The 19,748-nt window shown below is 32.6% G+C and overlaps 2 long non-coding RNA genes and 1 other non-coding gene across 3 annotated transcripts; 1 reads left to right on the top strand and 2 right to left on the bottom strand.

Moving 5' to 3' along the window:
• Window positions 1–1,035: 1,035 nt before the first annotated feature.
• On the bottom strand, window positions 1,036–2,866 carry LOC133816229 (uncharacterized). Its single transcript, XR_009885095.1, has 2 exons — window positions 2,698–2,866; window positions 1,036–2,007 (listed from the first exon to the last, which is right to left on the bottom strand). It is a non-coding gene; the product is annotated as an uncharacterized LOC133816229 (long non-coding RNA).
• Window positions 2,867–8,460: 5,594 nt separating this feature from the next.
• LOC133816230 (uncharacterized) lies at window positions 8,461–10,445 on the bottom strand. Its single transcript, XR_009885096.1, has 3 exons — window positions 10,239–10,445; window positions 9,244–9,350; window positions 8,461–8,702 (listed from the first exon to the last, which is right to left on the bottom strand). It is a non-coding gene; the product is annotated as an uncharacterized LOC133816230 (long non-coding RNA).
• A 4,088-nt stretch (window positions 10,446–14,533) lies between these two features.
• Window positions 14,534–14,638, top strand: LOC133820212 (small nucleolar RNA R71). The gene has a single exon (XR_009886637.1). It is a non-coding gene; the product is annotated as a small nucleolar RNA R71 (small nucleolar RNA).
• Window positions 14,639–19,748: the final 5,110 nt, after the last annotated feature.

Consider the following 19,748-nt stretch of genomic DNA (forward strand, 5'->3'; position numbering starts at 1 on the left):
GGGGTATGGGATCCCATTGTTTGAAAAATAAAACATAACTTTAACTAAATTTCTTACAAAACTAAGTGTGGAAAATACATAGAAACATAATTAAAAAGACTGAAAATAACGTTGTCCTGGAATTGTTCACGTAGTCCATCGAATCCATTCTTCCTCAATACACAGGCCAAGCTACCACAAATCCTTCTGCCACCATATCTATTTTCCTGCATACATTAAAAATAAAGGAATGAGCCTAATGCCGGGCAAGGAAAATCCACTAACATATATATATATATATATCATAAAACGTAATCGTAAGACTATAACAAAAACATATACTATAAAACATATATCACAATTCTAACCCCTGTACATGGTAAACATTGGGGTTTACTAGCTAAGCAACTATAAGCCTCAAAATACATTGAGATTTGCTAGCTAAGCAGCTATAAGCCCCGAGAAACATAAAAGTATTGGGGTTTGCTATTTAAGCAACTATAAGCCCCCAACAACATATATATCATAACATATAATAACATACCATATTATAACATAATCATATCATATAAGCATATAATAACTATCCTATTTTCCTTACACTACAAGAAAAAATGCTTTTAATAACACCGAAAATGTGTTATCAAAACATACAATAACACTTTCTGATGTGTTAAGACCGACTATGTTATCGTAGGTCAGGGTACTTTACATAACACTTTATCAGTGTTATACAGATGTGTTATTGTATTGTCAACGATAACACAATTTCTGTGTTATTTTAATATATAGATAAGTGTTGAATTATGTTATTTATAGTCGATTATATAACACTTTTTTTGTGTTATACTACACTTTAGTATAACACTTTTTTTGTGTTATACTACACTTTAGTATAACACATTTTTTGTGTTATACTAAACTTTAGTATAACACATTATTTGTGTTATACTACACTTTAGTATAACACGTGTTATATTAGCTTAGAGAAACATAATCTTTTTTTTACTTACACATAACTAGGAAAACAAATATGAAAGTTGAAGCCAAATAAGGTAACATAAATAAATTTTTATTAATTACTCAAATGTAATTACAATATTTAGTCTACTAGTCTAGGCTTAAGAAATCATATTACAACATAATTTATGCCCAATTCAGATTCCTTTATCACTAAATACAAAACAAGAAATGTATACAAAAATTAGTGAAATACATTCTTCCATTCTTTGCATCAATATCTCGATGGCTTTGCAGTTTCTTTGAAAGTGTTATGCTTCAAAAACAGGTCAGTAAATGCCACCCTCAAGTTCTTAACCTCTATATCTAATTCACTTGGTGTCCTTTGCCTGCAAGATCCTAGAAAATGGAGTAGGATCCACCAAAAACTGAGATAAGTCTACAGATCAGTGCTTAAAGTATCATACAAAAATAAAACTGTAAAACCCACATAGCTCTTACCATTTTCTGAAAGTTTTTTCAAGACTACAGTATGTATTCCATCTTTTAGATACCACAAATTGTCAACAACAGCAACTAAATTACTTGTAACTAAACTATACTAAATTTCTATGACTAGAATGATAGTAAATGTAGAAGCAAATATTACATCCTTATGTTAATAAAACAGATCTAATGATCCACAGCACAAAAACCAATTGTTATCTTAAAAAATATAAACCAATTGTTATCCACAACTTAAAATACAACAAAAAAAATTTAGTCTCATAAGAAAAAGCATTCACTGCCCAAAATAGAGGTAGAGATTAGCTAACTTGTGTATATTTCAAAGCATCTATTCAAACCAATCACGTCACAAGGCATATGGAATAAACACCACAAGGCAAAACCAGAAAACTAAAAATAATTAGGAAGCAGCCAATATGGAATAAACACCACAAGGCAAAGCTTTACAACCTTAATTAACAATCAGAATACCTTCAAGACAGACTGCTTATTAGCTTTCTGAATGTTAATATTGGCAAGGAGAAGAATTAGATGTTCCCTCTGGTTGGCAACATTGCCTTCCTGGTTAGAAAACACATTATGAAAATTCAGAGAAGCATCAAAATATGAGCAATGCAGAAGAAAGAGCACATAGTCCAACCATGGAAAACATAAATCAGAAGTACTTGGCAAAAATGGCCTGAATGGACAAGTAAAGTCATATCTCAACCTTTTTCTAGAGATTGTCTAGTCAGAAGCTATCTCCTTTAACATCTATTTTTTTAAGAAAAAAAACCTCAGAGCCATAGATAGTTTTCCAAACCATGAAATAGTCTTAGGAAGGGTACAATAATCAAATTTAGAGCACCATAACACTAGCTGCGGAAATTATTGTTAACTGGACATTTTTTGCCTTTGAAAAAGAGAGTAATGAAAAAAATATTATTTTGTCAGTTAGGGACAAGTAAAGACAGCCATCTAATAGCAACAATGAAATAACAAAAGAACCATATTTTGCTCTCAGAACTGCAATATGAGTTTTGCTCAATACACCAGAGTATACGTTTAGTTCAAATATTGTTAGATATTAGATGTTTCATGACAACCATATATGTGATAATCAGGAAAACCCCACTCTGAACTTTGTCACAGTTGTCTCAAACAAAATGAAGAAAAATTTATATAAGTTTCATGCAAGTCAATACCTGAAATCAAGAATTTCAACATCTAGGAGTAATTATACACAATTATGTTAGGAAAAGAGATGCTTACCGCCCATGTAAAAAGAAGGCTGACTTTTGCCCTTTCCTTTCCTGTGTTCACCAACTGAAAACAGACAAAGTCTACTAAGTAACTTTCTAACAACAATATCAAATTCGTAAATTTATGACTAAAATATCATATTCTAGATCATGCTGAAATATTCACATACTTATTTAAGTTACACTTGAATAGAATTTAAAAATTAATAACAAAATCAATTCACACAGGAGAAAATACAAGGAATGATATTCAACATATAATCACACCGAACAACATACATGAGCAGGGGAATTAATTTCAATAATAAAGAAGGGCAAGAAGAAGCATCGTCTTTTTAAAAACTGTAATCAAAGGACTCATTTAACAATATACCCAAGTAGTAACCTGACACTCATTTCTCTACTTATGCTTGACATAAACGACTCAGCAGAAATTTTAAGCAACTTACTAATTGTTCAACATGGATCCAATTGTTCAACATGGATCCAATTCATCTTCCATTGATCCCATTTTCTGCATGAAGAAGTAAGCAATCCAATTCATGAATCAAGCTTTTGAAACTCATGAAACAACTTTAGTTACTAGTTCAGATCACATCAAACAAATTAGTTTCAAACACTACTATAAATAAGTAAGCAATCCAATTCACCAACATGCATTACTCTTTATGCATACTGTATGATATTGTATCTTAATGGTGAGCTTCATAAGAATCAACTATATGTTCAATATAATTTGACTAGCAAGTTTGAACTCAATTACCTGTACTATATGCCTTTGAGACAAAGTAAGTATTCCAACCAAGCGATAGTACAGAAACTTGAAAATGAAGCCAATACTTTGGAGCTTGTTTTGGTGATTGTCACAAGTAAGCTTGTGCATAGAACTTTCTCAAGTTCTTTGTAACATTGTCTAAACTTAAATACTGTGCCTTAATTCTAGTGTTCTTTTGACCTGAGTCAGTAAAAAATGCATCTAACTCGGTGTCAATAACAAAGGTTCACAAGAAACAGAAAATGAGACATGACAAGCAAATTTCTTTAGCTAAAAAGTACAGGGAATCCATGATTTTCTATTTACATGAAAAAAAAAACACAAAAACACATGTAATTCTACTCCAAACAATATAATTCCTCCCTTTTTCTCTCTACTTGATCAATAATCATGTTCTTCTTTTACTGAACCTTGGAAGACATTTCTTATGCAGCCTAGGATTTGATTTTGAAACCAAAAGACAAACAATCATTCATTTATAAGCTATTTTGGTTGTACAAATTTTAAATTTAATTTCCCTTAAAACCAAATAGATTATTAGATAGATATGCATGAACCTCAGATGAGATGAACCTCATAAGTTGAAAATGAAATTGCTATACAGAAACATCACCATCACTAGTAAACTCAAAACCAGAGAGTACATGATCACCCAAAGACTATGTTTAGTAAAAGGGTTGGAAAAAGACAAGCTTCAGGTCCACAAAAGCACTACTCCTCAAACAAGCCATAACTTGCTAACACTGTCATAGACCCATTACATTTTTCTAGGCCAAATTTACTGTCCATATTAATACTAGTCATAAGAATATCAAATTAAAATAGCATAGAAAGTAAGTTTTTAGGAACTACCAACGCAAAAATTTCTACAAATTCCTTAATTGATTACAAAATAACTACAGCTCTTCTCTCCAATTGAAGAAAAGTATACCTCTCTTTCTCTATATATACACAATATATATATATGTATATATTTATACAATAAAGCCTCTCTGAGACAAAATAGTAGCAATTACTGTGTCATTAAACATAGAGGAAGTATATAAGTGGTATATACTTTCCCCCTCTCCTTTCTTACAATGCTCATTATATCTCATCTCATGCAAGAAATTGTTGTCTTAGCCTAGAAATATATAGCTCACCCTCTAAAACTATCTTGAATACTTCATTAAATAAAATGGCTCATACAACATATTCTATTTGTCCAAGCTCATAATGTATATACAGTTTCTTTGCATCATTTTATCATACACTTGTGGGGCATTGACCATTAGTTAAAGAGTAACATAGACCACAGTTACCTTACACTACCTTGAACCTCAATACAAATAAACATTCCAAAATCTAACCCAGATAACAAATATGCTTCAACAGTTATATATATGCATAAGGACCTACTACAAGATAAAAGATAACAAATATTAAATAAAGATTATAATGGAGATAAGACTCCTCAATTAAAGAAAAGGGAGACAAGACTCCTCAAATAAAGATAGGAGACAAAACTCCTCAAATAAAGCATGGATGCAATTATTACATAAATTTAAATGTAATTATTTTTCATTCTTTTAGCCCAGGCCATTCATTTTAACATGCAACAATTGAAAGGGAAAAAAAAGCTATATAAAAGAAATTATTTATAAGTTACAATATCTTGTATGATGCAGGGCAAACCAAAATTTCAAAGAGAAATGGTGGCTTGTAACAAATCAATATTTTTATCCAACAACTTAACAAACTATCATATGTTGAATGTTCTTTCTGGAATTGAATTTATTTTCTTGTCAAAGCAAACATGCCTAGCTACCACCTTTATTCTCTTTTTTCTTTACTTAAGCTTTGCCCAACTAACTTGCATGATGAATTTATATAATAATGCACCCTTTTATCTCATTACATAAAAAAGTTTATAACTCTTACACAAGGAGAGACCAAATTGGGAATAAATGCTCCATAATCATAATAAATGCAAGTTGATATGCTACCTTATTTCAGAGGAATTGAAGAAAAAATATGGTCAAGCATACATATATATTAAAAAAATATTACCATGTAATTATGAAATCTAAGCAAGCCTCAAATTTTAAGTGATAATCAATCCATTTTGGAAAAAATTTAAGTGCTCAAGGAATACATTGTTGTAGCTAAACCCTTACTATCAATAATTAGATTCATATAGAGCATTTATGAGTACGTGAGTCAGACAAAGAAGAAAACAAAAAAATACAAGCACTTATAAAATTATGAGTCATTTATAGCCAATGATTAAGTCTTGGAAGGGAAATGATCACGAAAGACTACTGTACTAGTAAATCCTTAACAATTCAAACTTAGAATTGTTTAGAAGACCAAGCTTTTCTATTACTTGTAACATGCATGAGAACTAGATTTGCTAAGTGGCCCATTAAAATGTACTAACAAAACACACCCAAAACACATGCAGCTTGACAATTGCAAATGCAACAATGCTCATGTTTCATCAAATAACATATAACTATTGAGATAATTTATTTAATGAGAGTTACTGAAAAGTTAGTACTAACCAGCCCTTGTTCCTATTGATTCCATATCAGAATAATAAACATTATAATAGACATTACAAAGAAAGAAAATAAGTTGGGAAATCTTGTTCTCCCAAACAAAAGAAAGGAAAAAGAAAAGAAAAGAAAATTCAATTTGGTCCATGATTTGAACCAAATAAAAGCTCCTAGAAAAAGCCAATATTAATACCGATTGATTATGATAATACTAAAAATAATAATCAAATCAACCTCCAAACTTTATCTTCTCTAATGGACAAAAACTACATGATCAATTGTTTTCTGGGGAACAGTATATATTGTCTCAGTTTTAAAAAAAAAAAAATTGTACACTTCTCTTTCAAAATTAGACATGTGAGCTTCTTTTTGTTCCCCTTTTAATTAAAATTCAAGAACTACAGTTTCAAGCAGATCAACATAGTTATATTGCACTACGAGAACAATTAATAGGCTTTTATACGTCATCATTTGTAGAGTATCTTCAAAACGTCGCTTTTCACACAAACATGTGCATTAGAATAATCGACACAAAAATGCTATTATGTTCTGTTTTTAATTTGAAGGAATATATCAATAACTAAAGTACATCTAATATCAATAAAGTGCATCCACAAAACACAGATATAAGTTTGAAAAAGTAACACCTAAAACTTATGTTACAAGGCTTCATTATGTATCATTTTAATCATCATATTGTAAAACAATATAAGGAATGTAGGAAATACATCTTTTCATAGTAATTAGTAAATATACCATTTGGTCAATAGTAGCAGTATAAAAAGAAAAATAATGAGTTTTAGAAAGTAGGATTTAAAGTTCAGCTGTAGATACCTAGCACTAGTTGAGGATTCCCAATAAAGGAAAATAAGCCTTTAAGGGATAACAAATGAGAACTAAATAAGTAAATCACTCATCATTCATTATAAACTTACAAGCATGCATGAGAATCCTCCTCGTACATTTTAGCAGGCACTGTCATTCAATGTAGTATTGAAGCAATACCTAAAACAAAATAGACAGAAAAGTAATGCAATTTCAAGAGCATGGAGGAAAAATCTAACATTCACAGAGAAAAGCTTCCTTTGAAGATAAGTGTTGAAACCCCATTTCTCTAGATAGAATTTGAAAATGAATTTGATAACATGAAAAGAAAAAGATAATAATAATAATAATAATAATAATAACAATAAGCAACTAACCACGTGAGGAAAGTCTTGAACTATAGAGTCAAGAACAACATTGTACTTCTCCAAAGATCTTTCAACGAGGATATATGACTGAACATCATCTAAACACTGTAACAAGCAAGATCTAATTAATCAGATTGTACAAAATAAAGAATATGATCTTAATAACAACTTCTTTGTATAATTCAACACTTATATTTTAGGAGAGTCCACATAAACCCAGAAATACACTTATTTAGAGTGTGCTAGGCGGGAGGAAGAAGTGGAAGAAAGGAAAGGAAAGGAAAGGGATGGGATGGGGGTTATTGGATGGATTTGGGTAGGGTGGTTGTTATGGAAAGATTTAGAAGGGAAGCCATTGGGCAATAAGAAACAAAAGATTGCAAAAAGTAATATTAAATTATTAAATATATTTCCAGTTTGCACGAAAATTTGTTTGACAAATATATTTCCAGGGCATCCATTCCAAGATTGAATTAAATATATACAAAAACCATAAATAGGATCATACCGTGTGAATTATAAAACAGGGGTAAAAAAAAAGTTGAAAGAATGTATAAAAGGGGTAGTTTAACTCAGTTACAAAAAGAATTAATCAAGGAAACAAAAAGAAATCATGAAACATAAAGAATAAAACTATTTGCAAACAACTAAAACCAAACAATTTTAGAAAGGGGACCAAAGAAATAAATAAGTCTGTTGCATCCCATTGAGTCCCTAACCCTATGTATAGCCAATAATCCCATTTTATCCAACCAGTACTAGATTTCCAATATAAGCACCAACTGGGGCATAGGACTCCAAAGTCTATTAGGTACCAAATTTCCAGGCGGTATGTCCTGAATCTAAGCATGCACATTAGCCAATCTCAGTCTAATCATAACTATGATTTATCACTAGCTAGAACTTGTTTCAGGACATACAGTAAGAACTTGCACTCTTAACGATGGACCAATTCAACATCAAATACTAACATACAACACAAAAGTGAGCCCCAGTTGATTAAAAAAAAAAACAAATCTTTTGTCTAAATCATTATCTTGATTACTCAATCAACTCATTAGTCATGGAACCCAATAGTGATCTAAGACCTCTTTCTGTTTTTAAGGCCCTTGAGTGGGGACATTGGGAAAATATATAGCCACCAGACTATGGTAGCAACTAAAACCTTGTTATTAATGTACAAACACTTCTGTTACCCCCAAAACACAGGTAAAAATCACATCTTTTTCAAGGAAAATAGTATTAAGGAACAGAATGAAACATCTCTGAAAAATAAAAAAAAGATAAGTAAAAACTGCAAGCAATATTCATTTAGTTACTATATTAGGATTAATATGTACTCTCAGAAAATTATGTTTTTCTATAAGATGGATGCATGTATTTATGTGTTTATTCAACTAAGCCTCAATCAACGAAACTTAAACGAGTACTCTACCTGGACAAACCCATATAGGCCAGGAATGGACATAGCATTTGCACCAAGTACTTTTAATCCAAAGTCAACATGTGGCTGCAAAAAACATTAGAGACAATAATGAAAGAAGACAATACAGATTTTTTTTAAGACAAGACCTAAAAGAGTGCCACAAATATAAATAAGTAAACAAATAAATAAGAGTGCCATCAAATTATAGAACTCAAAACTGATTCTGTATATCTAACCTCTCCTCGAATGATTAGTTGCAATGAGAAATAACTACACTCATAATAGAAAGAGGCCATATGAATCACAATACTGATATGAAAACTTACCAAGAAGATTTTTATACTTCAAGAATTCAACAACTGAGCCCCAAAATTTAGTCTAATGTATCATCAGAGACAGCTTAATAAAAATTTATATATTTATATATATTACATCAAAACAGATATACATGCTTAATAACTTCAATTTAGCATCAAGATGACATGATTTTATGACAAATATAAATCAGAGACGTAAATATGACATGATTTTATAAATTCGATCAAGCACAGAACCATCTACACTGACAGTAACCATTTCCTGCCCAATGACAATTACATGAAGTTTTGAATAAGATGTACATTACCGAAAATAAGATTGCACAAGGGTTCAACAACTTTAAACCTCAGGCTGTGGATAGTCAGCTCTACTTCTGTGCACCGTAGTCAGAATGTCTCGAGAATACCCATTTTCCTGGTACAAATGGAAAAAGAAAAAGAGTCAGAGCACTAAAAATCTTACAGAAAGATTAAATTATCTGGGCCAGGCCTATGGCTACTAAAACTGTCAGTTAGTTTTCACTTAATTTGATCGGGTAAAATGGCATCCTTGTTAAATCAAAAACAAAATTTAGAGCTTTAGTCCCTTTGATAGATTTGTAACAGGAATAGTCCATGCATTATAGACTAATTGTTCCCTTTTTAAAAGTTTACCAAATTGGACTAGTATGCATTTTTTTTGTAATAAAACAGATGGAAAACTAACTGTACAACTTTCAAAATTCTGGGCATACACGTATAGAATTTATAATGAAAATAACATATAACACATCTCTTGTAAGAGTAAAATTAGAGTATGGATGTTCATCTCTTGTAATTTTCCAAACTAAAAAGCATACTTTCTGTCTTAATTATAGAATGAATCATGGACAATAATCAGCAGCTAGGTCAATCATCCTTGTAAAGTATCAGTACTAACAAACCAAACAACAAAAAGAGAGCTCATAATCAATAATTAGACTATAAAATTGCTTTAAAATAAATAATTATACAGTAAAGTTAATGAAAAATCCAAAAACTCACACAAACACAAAAATGAACACAACCCAAATCTAAAGGACTATTATTAATTAAAACTGCCATATTCAAATAATTTAAAATATGAACCTAAACTTGTATCAAAGTAAGAACAAAATAAGTGAGGAAAGAAAGGTGCGAATAGAGAACAGAGAGTATAGAATCACCTTGCTAATTTATTTATATATCAAGATCAAGTATCATAAATGTAGCTCAATTTTGGAAACAAAACTAACATAAACGCTAAAATCAACAACTGAGCTGAGCAAAAGTACCATGAACTCACCTCAATGCACGAAGCCTCATCCGACCCTCCAATCGATGACGACCCTCCCAAGAATTCGGCATCCGCTGCTTGAATCCAACGTGAATGGTCTGGAGTCCCGACTTGGCGAGGATCGAATCGGTCTCATTGCTAGCTCCACCAGCCTCCACCACGATCCAAACGACTTCGTACGGCACCAGCATCAGCGAGTGCATCAGACCAGTCATGTGAAGGGAGTCACCACAATGACGGTTCTAGGGTTCTTAACTCCAAATTGACGCCTCTGCTCCCTCTGAACCGTGTCAATAATCCGGTGCGTCTTCATGACCTCAGTCAGATTTGGATGCAGCCAAGGTCTGATTCGGATCCCGTGGCGGCCAACCACCACACGACTAGTACAACTACCAGTGAGGACAGTCCTATTCATCGGTAATTCATCACCGGAAGGATTCGAACAACGGAGGACTAGAATTTTGGGATTTCAGTGAGAGGTAGGGAGAGCTAGGAGTTTGAGGCTGTGGGGAAATTTCTGGGAAATTTGGAGAATTTCCTCTAGGAAAGTTTGGAAATTTTTTTAGAGGGGTCTCGGAGGTTCGGTAAAATTTCTAAATGTTCGGGAAAATTTGGGGTTTGGGGTTAGATAGATATGAGGGAGACAGAGAGTTAAGAGAGAGAATGAGATATGTACATTTAGAAAATGATAATAGCAAGTGAAATAATACAATATTTGGCACAATTATTTCATTTGCCGCCAATTATTTGTGCGCCATTTTTTTATGTCCTGCCAAATTTTATGTGTTTAGGATAACACTTTTTTAAAAGAGTTATACTTAAATGTTTTGGAAAGGGTTATTTGGTGTAGTGTTACCAAAACTGGGATATGAGAATAAGGACAGGATTTGGAACACGCCTAAAACCAACAATAAGAGAGTGAGTATTTCTAAAGAAAGGGATGATAAAGAAATGAACTAAATCACCAAGATGAAGCTTACTGAAAAGAAACCTTAAGTTCAAAGAACTTAAATACCTAACCAAGAATGGAAACAATGAGTTAGGATTTGAGTAAAGAAAAATATAAGAAACTAATGAACATATAGAAATGAACTAGGAATAGGAATACCTTTGAATGTACTAGAACCGAACTACACCTCGATATAGAAAAACACACTATTTATCTTACTTCTCAAGTGTTTATAAAGCTTAAGATGATAAAGCTTATACCCCAACCCAAGTGTTTATCACTCTATAGTAACCCTAGCAGCTTGAAGGCTCTGAACCCAGCTTGAAGAATTAAAGAAATGGCTGGGTAATAGGTCCTATTTATAGAGTTCAAGGTGTGGAAAGATCTTTTAGCTTGAATAAAATTAATAAATATTACTTGAAAAATATTTGAATATTCATTCAGCAAAGGCTTAAGACTCAGTCAAAACGTTCAGAGACTTGTCAAGAGGTTAAGTGTTGAAAACATAACCCTAGGGCCGATATATCGCCCATTGTAGGCGATATATCGCCTGGGCTTATAACCCAAGGGTTCATCGATGCGTTTGTGCGAAGTTCACATGTTTTTTGTATTCCCCGTGTGGCGATACATCAGCTCCTAGGCTGCAATATATCGGCATACCTGAATATTTTAAACACGTAATTGCACATTATCAACTTAATTTGAAATTATTAAACAAGTTTGACTGAGTAATACGAGATTCCATCAAGTTTTGGAAGGGTCTGGAGCTTCTAGAGACTTCTACTTTTGAATTATCTTCTTAAAAATGCTTAAATCCTCAAATAAACAAGGTTATGACAAATGTCATGCTATTAATGGTCTAGGAAGATTCTAGAGCTTTCTTGAACTTTCTTCTTATTCAAACTATAATTAAATCCTTAAATAAACCTGCATACGCCAAGTGTCATGTTCTTATTAATCCTATCTAAACCTTATAGTATAATAAATGACATCTCTATAATCAGCTATATTAATCAAACCTTATGTTATAATTAATATTCTTAAACTATAGGTTAAACTTATAAAATCTATAAGTGTTGCTACGAGTGTTCAACTAACTCCTGGCTTGAACCAGAATCCACAGTACTAAATATACTATAACTACTACGAGCTATTACTACTACTGTCTAACTAGCTAAGTAAAATTCTGGGACTCTACAATTACCAAGAAACTGAACCGATCTTCAATTTTCTTCACAGCCTTCCAAAGTATCCTTAGAATCACCTAGACTAGGGTGGACAATTCTCAACACATGAGATAGATACAGAAAGAAGAAGAGAAAAGAGTAATGATGCTTAGAAAAGGACTTATATTTAGAGAGAATCTAAAACCTATCTGAAACTTATGTTTCAAAAATATGAACTTATGTTTTCATCTCTCACGTAGCACTCCTTTTATAGACTCAATTAGGTCATTTATTTAATTAAAAAATCAATAAAATAATAGCCAATTAACAGCCCTAGGTCGAAATTATCACGGGCTTTAGGCCCGTGAAATTTCCCATTTGATTATAAGCCCGTTGGACTTAAGGCCTGTATTATTTTCTATTGATTTAATTAATTAAATAAATAAATATTTAAATCCTTTATCAAATTACTTATTTATAATTTGAACCTTGATTTAAACTTACTTATTAGATACCAATTTATCTTTTCTTCTCTAAATTGTATAACTCTGTGAAACTATCCAAAATTGACCAAGTCAACATTGATAATTAAATCAATTAATTGAGACTATCTAGATGATTTTATCCAAGGTACAGTGGGGACCATGGGCCTATGAAATCAAGCTCCAATAAGTTATCATAAATTTAACAAATAAATTTACTAACTTATTAATTCCTCGTGACTCCACTAAAGACTTGGAATTGAACTCTTGAATTCATAGAACGCTCTATAAGCAATATAGATACGTTATTAATTATACATTGTTACAACCATAATTGTCACTCAATCCTCTATAGACAGTCTACAATGAGATGGGACTAAAATACCATTTTACCCTTCATTGTATTTTATCCTTAAAACACTCAGTTCCTTATAAATGATATTTCAGTAAACTAATATTAATTACTGAAGTGAGATCTCTATCATTTAGCACCTTGAACCAAACTAAAAATAAACCATCGTTTCACTTCTTCATCAGAAGATATAGATGTTCATATCTATGATTAACACTCCTACTCAATTATACTACTGAGTTACCAAAATGTAAGTATGGGCTAGTCCGTAGGGTAAGCTGGTAACGAACAAGTGAAAGAACTCAAATATTACAATCAGTTAGAATACTAACTTCTCAGAATTGATATTGAATTGACCTATGGTAACCTATATGATATGACTAGAATAGATAATAACGGCATGTTTACTTATCCTATCTACTGTCAATATCGGTCCTGTCCGATATAACAAATACATCTGATCTTATCTACTTTGCTAATGATATGGAAAGAACATAACACTGCAATGTGTAGGTAGATCATATCGTAGATTGGCAAGTCAGTGTAAATCCTGTGCACTGACTAATCTTATGACTAACTTATTTTAAACATATAATTATATTATATTCCATTGTGATTACATCACTATAAATAGGATTAGCTATATTCTCGAGATTTAATTGAAGTTTATATTAAACAAATAATCATGAAAATAAAACAAGTGAGAAAAGTAATTGACCAAGTCAAAAAAAAATTTCTATTCTTTTATTGATAATAAAATGAGATTACAAAGAAATTGGGTTTTAATTAGGACATAAAAGCCCAACACATAAGTCAGTTGGTGAGGTGGGTGTTGAGGTGGATACTGTGGTTGTAAACCTTGGTTATTTTTCCAAGACAGGTTGGGGTGATTCTTCCACGCAGGAGTATATGTATTTGAGTAAGTGTTGGGTGCAGGTCTTGGAAAGTTACCAGTAGGTTGTGCCTATTCCAAAGGCAAATCATTCACATCTATTGAGAAACTAGCAGTGCTTGGGCATTGCTCATAAGAATGCAGACCCTCACAAATATCATAACTCATTACATTCTGTACTTGCATTACTTGGGCGACGAGGTTATTCTGTTGCAATTGCTTGGTTAGAGATGCCACTTGAGCAGTCAATAAAGCAATAGGATCGACCTATAGGACTCCTGCCACCTTCTTATTCTCACGCTCAGTGGGCCAATTGTAGTTATTCATGGTCATCTCTTCCCATAATTCATAAGCTTCATTAGTGTTTTTTCTCATAAATGCTCCTCCCGATGTTGCATTAATAATTGACCTTGTATTTCCCCCCAAATTATTGTAAAACATGTACACCAACAACCACTTCTCTATTCCATGATGTGGGCACTTCCTTTGCAACTCTTTAAAATGTTCCCAGCATCATATAAAGACTCCCCATCCAACTGATGAAAGTTATTAATCTCTCATCTATATCGGGCTGACTTCGTAGGAGGAAAATATTTACCAAGGAATTTCTGAGCTAAGTCTTCCCAAGTGACTATAGAGTTGGCTTGTAATGAATTCAACCAACTCTTAGCTCTATCTCTTAATGAAAATAGGAATACTCTTAATCTTACAGCATCGTTACTCACCCTGTTCATTTTGAATGTTGTACACAACTCTAAGAAGTTGGTAAAGTGGAGATTTGGATCCTCATTTGGTAATCCCCCGAATTGTACACAATTTTGTACCATCTAAATGATTGAGGGTTTTATCTCAAAATTATTTTCCTTTACAGTAGGAGGACGAATACTTGAATGTATCCCCGTAACAGTAGGGAGTACATAATTTCTCAATGGCGGGTCAGCCTCAGCTGCTACGTTATTCGCATTACCCAGATTTGCATTGTTGTTGACACCATTATTCACATTCTCAGCCATGGAAAAATACAACATTTTCTATATCTTTCGGTTTTGTCTGCACATTCTCTCAATTTCAAGATCTACTGGTATGAGTTCCTTTTGTCTACTTCCCCGCATATACCAATAATTCCTGAGACACAATACAATCACAACCTGTAGAGTCCAAGAACTTTACTTAGCTAATTGTTTAGTAGTATTATAGTATGTTTAGTATTATCTTTGTAACTGTGGATTTTTGGTTCAAACCGGGAATTATTTGGACTCTCATAGTAGTACTTATAGATTTTCTAAGTTTAACCTATAGTTTAAGAATATTAAGTATAACCTAAGGTTTGATTAATGTGACTGATATTAAGGATTATATTTATTATATTATAAGGTTTAGACATCAACCAATAGGATTTTAAGCACATGTTATGAATGGTAATTAAGGATTAAGTATTTTGGAGGATTAAATTAAATAAGGGTAAAGTTTGAATGTTATAGGGTCAGTCAGCAGCTTTGAATACGTTAAGGGCTTAGTCAAGGCTGTTTACTCCATTCAAACTTAGCTAAAAATGTGTAATTTCGTGTTTAATTATTCAGCGTGTGCCGATATATCGCAGCTATAGAGGGCGATATATCGCAGCACGTAAATACGGAAAACACGAAACGATGCACGGTCGCCTCGGGCATACTGGCCCAGGCGATATATCGCCTACAGGGGGCGATATATCGCCTCCTCCAGTATGTTTTCAAACGTTTTTGAATTCATTTCCTTTCAGCCATTCAAACTCCTTCAACAGTCCAGCATCTTTTGAACGAGTCTTCAGCCTCTGCTGAACGATTATTCAAATGATTTTCACCTAAAAAGCCATTATTTTTATTCAAGTAAAATCAAGATATTTTCATTCCCAAAACTCTATAAATAGGACCTAGTACCCAGCCATTACTCACCATTTTCTCTAAGTTCAGAAGCTGCTAGTGTTAAGTGAGTGTGAGAGTATAAACACCTGGTTTGGGAAAAACTATAAGCTTAAACATCATAAGCTTATCAAACACTTTGGGAAGTGAGTTCTATAGTATTTCGGTGGAGGTGTAGATTGGTCTTTCAAGTCTTTGAGGTAACCAAAACTCTTGTTCCTTTCTGTATTATGTTATTTTCTTTCTCATAGTCTTCTACTCAATCTCTAACCTTAATCTTCATTTTGGTTAGGGAATCTAAGTTCTTGAGCACATAAGTTCGGTAAGCATGTTTCTCAAATGGTTCAGTCGTTCCATCTCTTTCATTTCATCTCCTTTCTTTAGACTCACTCTTTCTTATGGTTTTAGGAGTGTTCCAAAAAGTCCCAACTCAGTCCACATATCCCGGTAACTTTGGTAAGGAAAATAGGCTAGAATCAATATGTTATGTGCTTATGTTATCTATATGTTTTATGTTATTAAATGTGTTATGATATGTATGTAGGCTTGGGCATATGACCCATATGGCTAACAAGACCCCAAATGGGTTATGGGCATATGACATACTTAGCTAGTAGGACCCCATTAATTCCATGGGCATATGCTTGTTTAGTCTATGGGACCCCAAGTAATAATGACCATTATAATAAGTGTATGTTATATGTATTATGTTAAGTCTTTATGTTTCTTATGAAATTATGTGTATGACTATGTGTTAGATTTTCCTTGCTGGGCATTAGGCTCATTCCTTTCTGTTTTATGTGCAGGAAAATAAGCTTTAGAGGCGGTAAGATTCGTGACGCTTAGAGGATGTGTATCGATGGTGAATGGAGTCAAGGGGCCAAGCGTTATTCGATTCGAGGATGTAGTCTCATTTTATATATATATTTTTTATGGTTTTACATGTATTTTCCGCATTATTATGTAATGTCTTTTATTTTAAATCATGTTTTGTTTTTAAAGACAATGGGATCCCAAATCCTTCTTAGTATTCTATTTATTTGTAAGTAACTCTTATTTTTACAAGTTACTCAATAAAGTTATGGTATTTTCGTAAAAATGTAAGTTTTATGTATAGTTTCGTTAATGGTCCAAATAGTCTAGAGCAGTGGGTCATTACACAACCCAAATGAGTACTTAACGTAAAAACCAAAGTAGAACAAAAACACAATTAATTTTGATATTAGATATTAGTCCCTAGCAACGTCGCCAAAACTTGATCGGTAAAATATGATGCGCAAGTATACACAATCGATTCAAGTAATATAAACAGTAAATAAGAATCGTTCCCACATAGACTATATCCCAATTACCAATAATTGCTTTTTACTTTCTACTTGGCAAGTAAAATTAAGATGAATAAATCTAACTACAAACACAATTCAAATAATTGTAAACAAAACAATTAATCAAAGGATAAAAATCAATAATAAGAAGACATAGGGTATTAAATTCATCAACTTTTAATTATATTAATTTTACTAATCACTTTTAAATTTCTTTCTTCCTATTCTAATAGTAGGTTAACAAAAATTGATTCCTATTCTTTTTCAAAATATAAGATCTCAACTTATATAGCATGTTTTCTACATCTCTGTGATAAACTTAAACACATAGTAGGCATTAAGCATAGAAACCTAGATGCTACACAAGCCATACAGGTACTTTCATCAAATATGTAACCTATGTCTATATAACGATAGCATATTCAATTCGCATCTTTAGAATTTTGAATCAAAATCATAAATTAAGCAAATATTGATAAGATATTTACTAGCATTAAGCAAACATTATATAGATTAGAATAAAGAAGAAGAATCAATATAACATCATAATAACATTAAATAAAAATCCAAGAGACTACATTAACCCCTAGATAGAGGCTTTAGTTCATACCAGACATGACTAAAACAACAAAATAATTATTCATAAACATAAAGTTCAAAAGCTTGAAAAAGAAATAAAAATATGCAATTGCAGAAAACAAAGTCTTAGAATCAGAATTGCTCTCAAAATTCGTAATTAAAAATCTGACCTATACCTAATTAAAAACTAAAGTATGAATTTATATTAAAAAAAAACTGAATTCTTCTTTATTGGCAAGGTGGGCTGCGATTTTGCCTTTCTTAGGTCACAGCTCGTGTCTTTTTTAAGGCCCTTCAAAATCTAGGTTAGGTCTTCAGGCGCCGCGACCCTCTTCTCCCAGGTCGCGGCCTGCGTGTTGATGCGCCTCCTAGATTTTTCCTCTATTTCTTCTAGCGTCGCGACTCTATTGACCAAGTCGCGGCCCTAAGTCCTTTTAGCAAACCTGCAGCCTCTGACTTTGTTAGGGTTGCGGCCCTTAAGACCATGTCGCAACTCTAATTCTATTTTTTCAGATTTTAACCTTTTGACATCCGTTCTTCCTCAAAAACTCATTATAACTCATCCTTAATGCCAATTTTAGTCGAACAACCACCAAAAGCTCCATTTTTCCACAATATCCTCTTCTTTCACATTTAACTCATGATTCATAGCAGCTACCTACAACAAAGACAAAACACAAGCGTAATCTTGCACAAAACAAACAAAAAGACTCAAGATTACCACAAAAACACATCCTAAAATGACACTAAAATGGAATTATCATTTTGTGAATTTTTGCTAATTTTTTCAAAAGGACCGACTCGTGTCACATATCTCAAATATATCCACATAATAATGTGGTCTCAAACGTATAACACATATAATTACAATTGTACCCTCAATGGGTTAAAACTACAAAAATGCCCTTTCTGACAAAAGCAGGCCTTTAAGCACATTTAATACTCTTAAACATGCATAATCAACCATATAATAATACAGCTCATGTAATTCACATAATCACACACACATATATATATATATTCAATAAAATCACATAATATTACATATAATAACAATTAAGCCCTCCCTGCACACTAATCAAGGCATTAAGCCTTATTAGAAATTTTGAGACTTTACAGTTAATTTACATACATGAGAGGGATGAGTGGTGTCAATGAAGCTCGGGTGGTTAAGACATGAAAAAAGTCTCAATGAGATTACCATTTAAGAAGGCGTTGTGAACATCAACTTTCCAAAGCTTCCTTGGATAAAGCTAAGGTCAATAAAACTCGGATGGTTCCTGGTTTCACAACAGGGAAAAAGTGTCAAAGTAGACAATGCCGACAATTTGAGTGAAACCACGGGCTACAACCCGAAAATTTTAACGTTATATCAATGTACCTGATTTGTATTTGAGCTTAAAAATCCATTTGCAGTCAAAGATATTAGAATTTGAGGATCGAGGAACAACCATCCAAGTGGAATTCTATTTTAAGGCCTATAGTTGAAGTTCCATAGCTGATGGCCAATGTGGAATAGCAAGGGCCTGCTTATAAGATTTTGGAGGTATATATGGATCAGATTTATTTTTAGCAACAAAGACTTTCAGTTTATGAATGCCACACTTTGCTCGAGTCATCATATGATGGATGTTATCAATGGATGTATCCTACAAAGAATTGATGTTAGTAGCATTGTGTTTCTCAGTGATAATTGGAACAGATGGAGGTGGTGAAGGATTAGGTGGAGATGAATAAGAAATCTCATGAACAAAATGAGTAGATGGTGATGAGGAGGATGTGGAGGGTTGATGAGAAGGAGAGACATGTGATGTAGGCGATTAAGTGGAAGATTGGCAAGGTGTATAGGCAAACGATGAAGATGATGAGACATAAT

Source organism: Humulus lupulus, chromosome 2 (genome assembly GCF_963169125.1).
Source record: "Humulus lupulus chromosome 2, drHumLupu1.1, whole genome shotgun sequence".
NCBI classification, from domain to species: domain Eukaryota; kingdom Viridiplantae; phylum Streptophyta; class Magnoliopsida; order Rosales; family Cannabaceae; genus Humulus; species Humulus lupulus.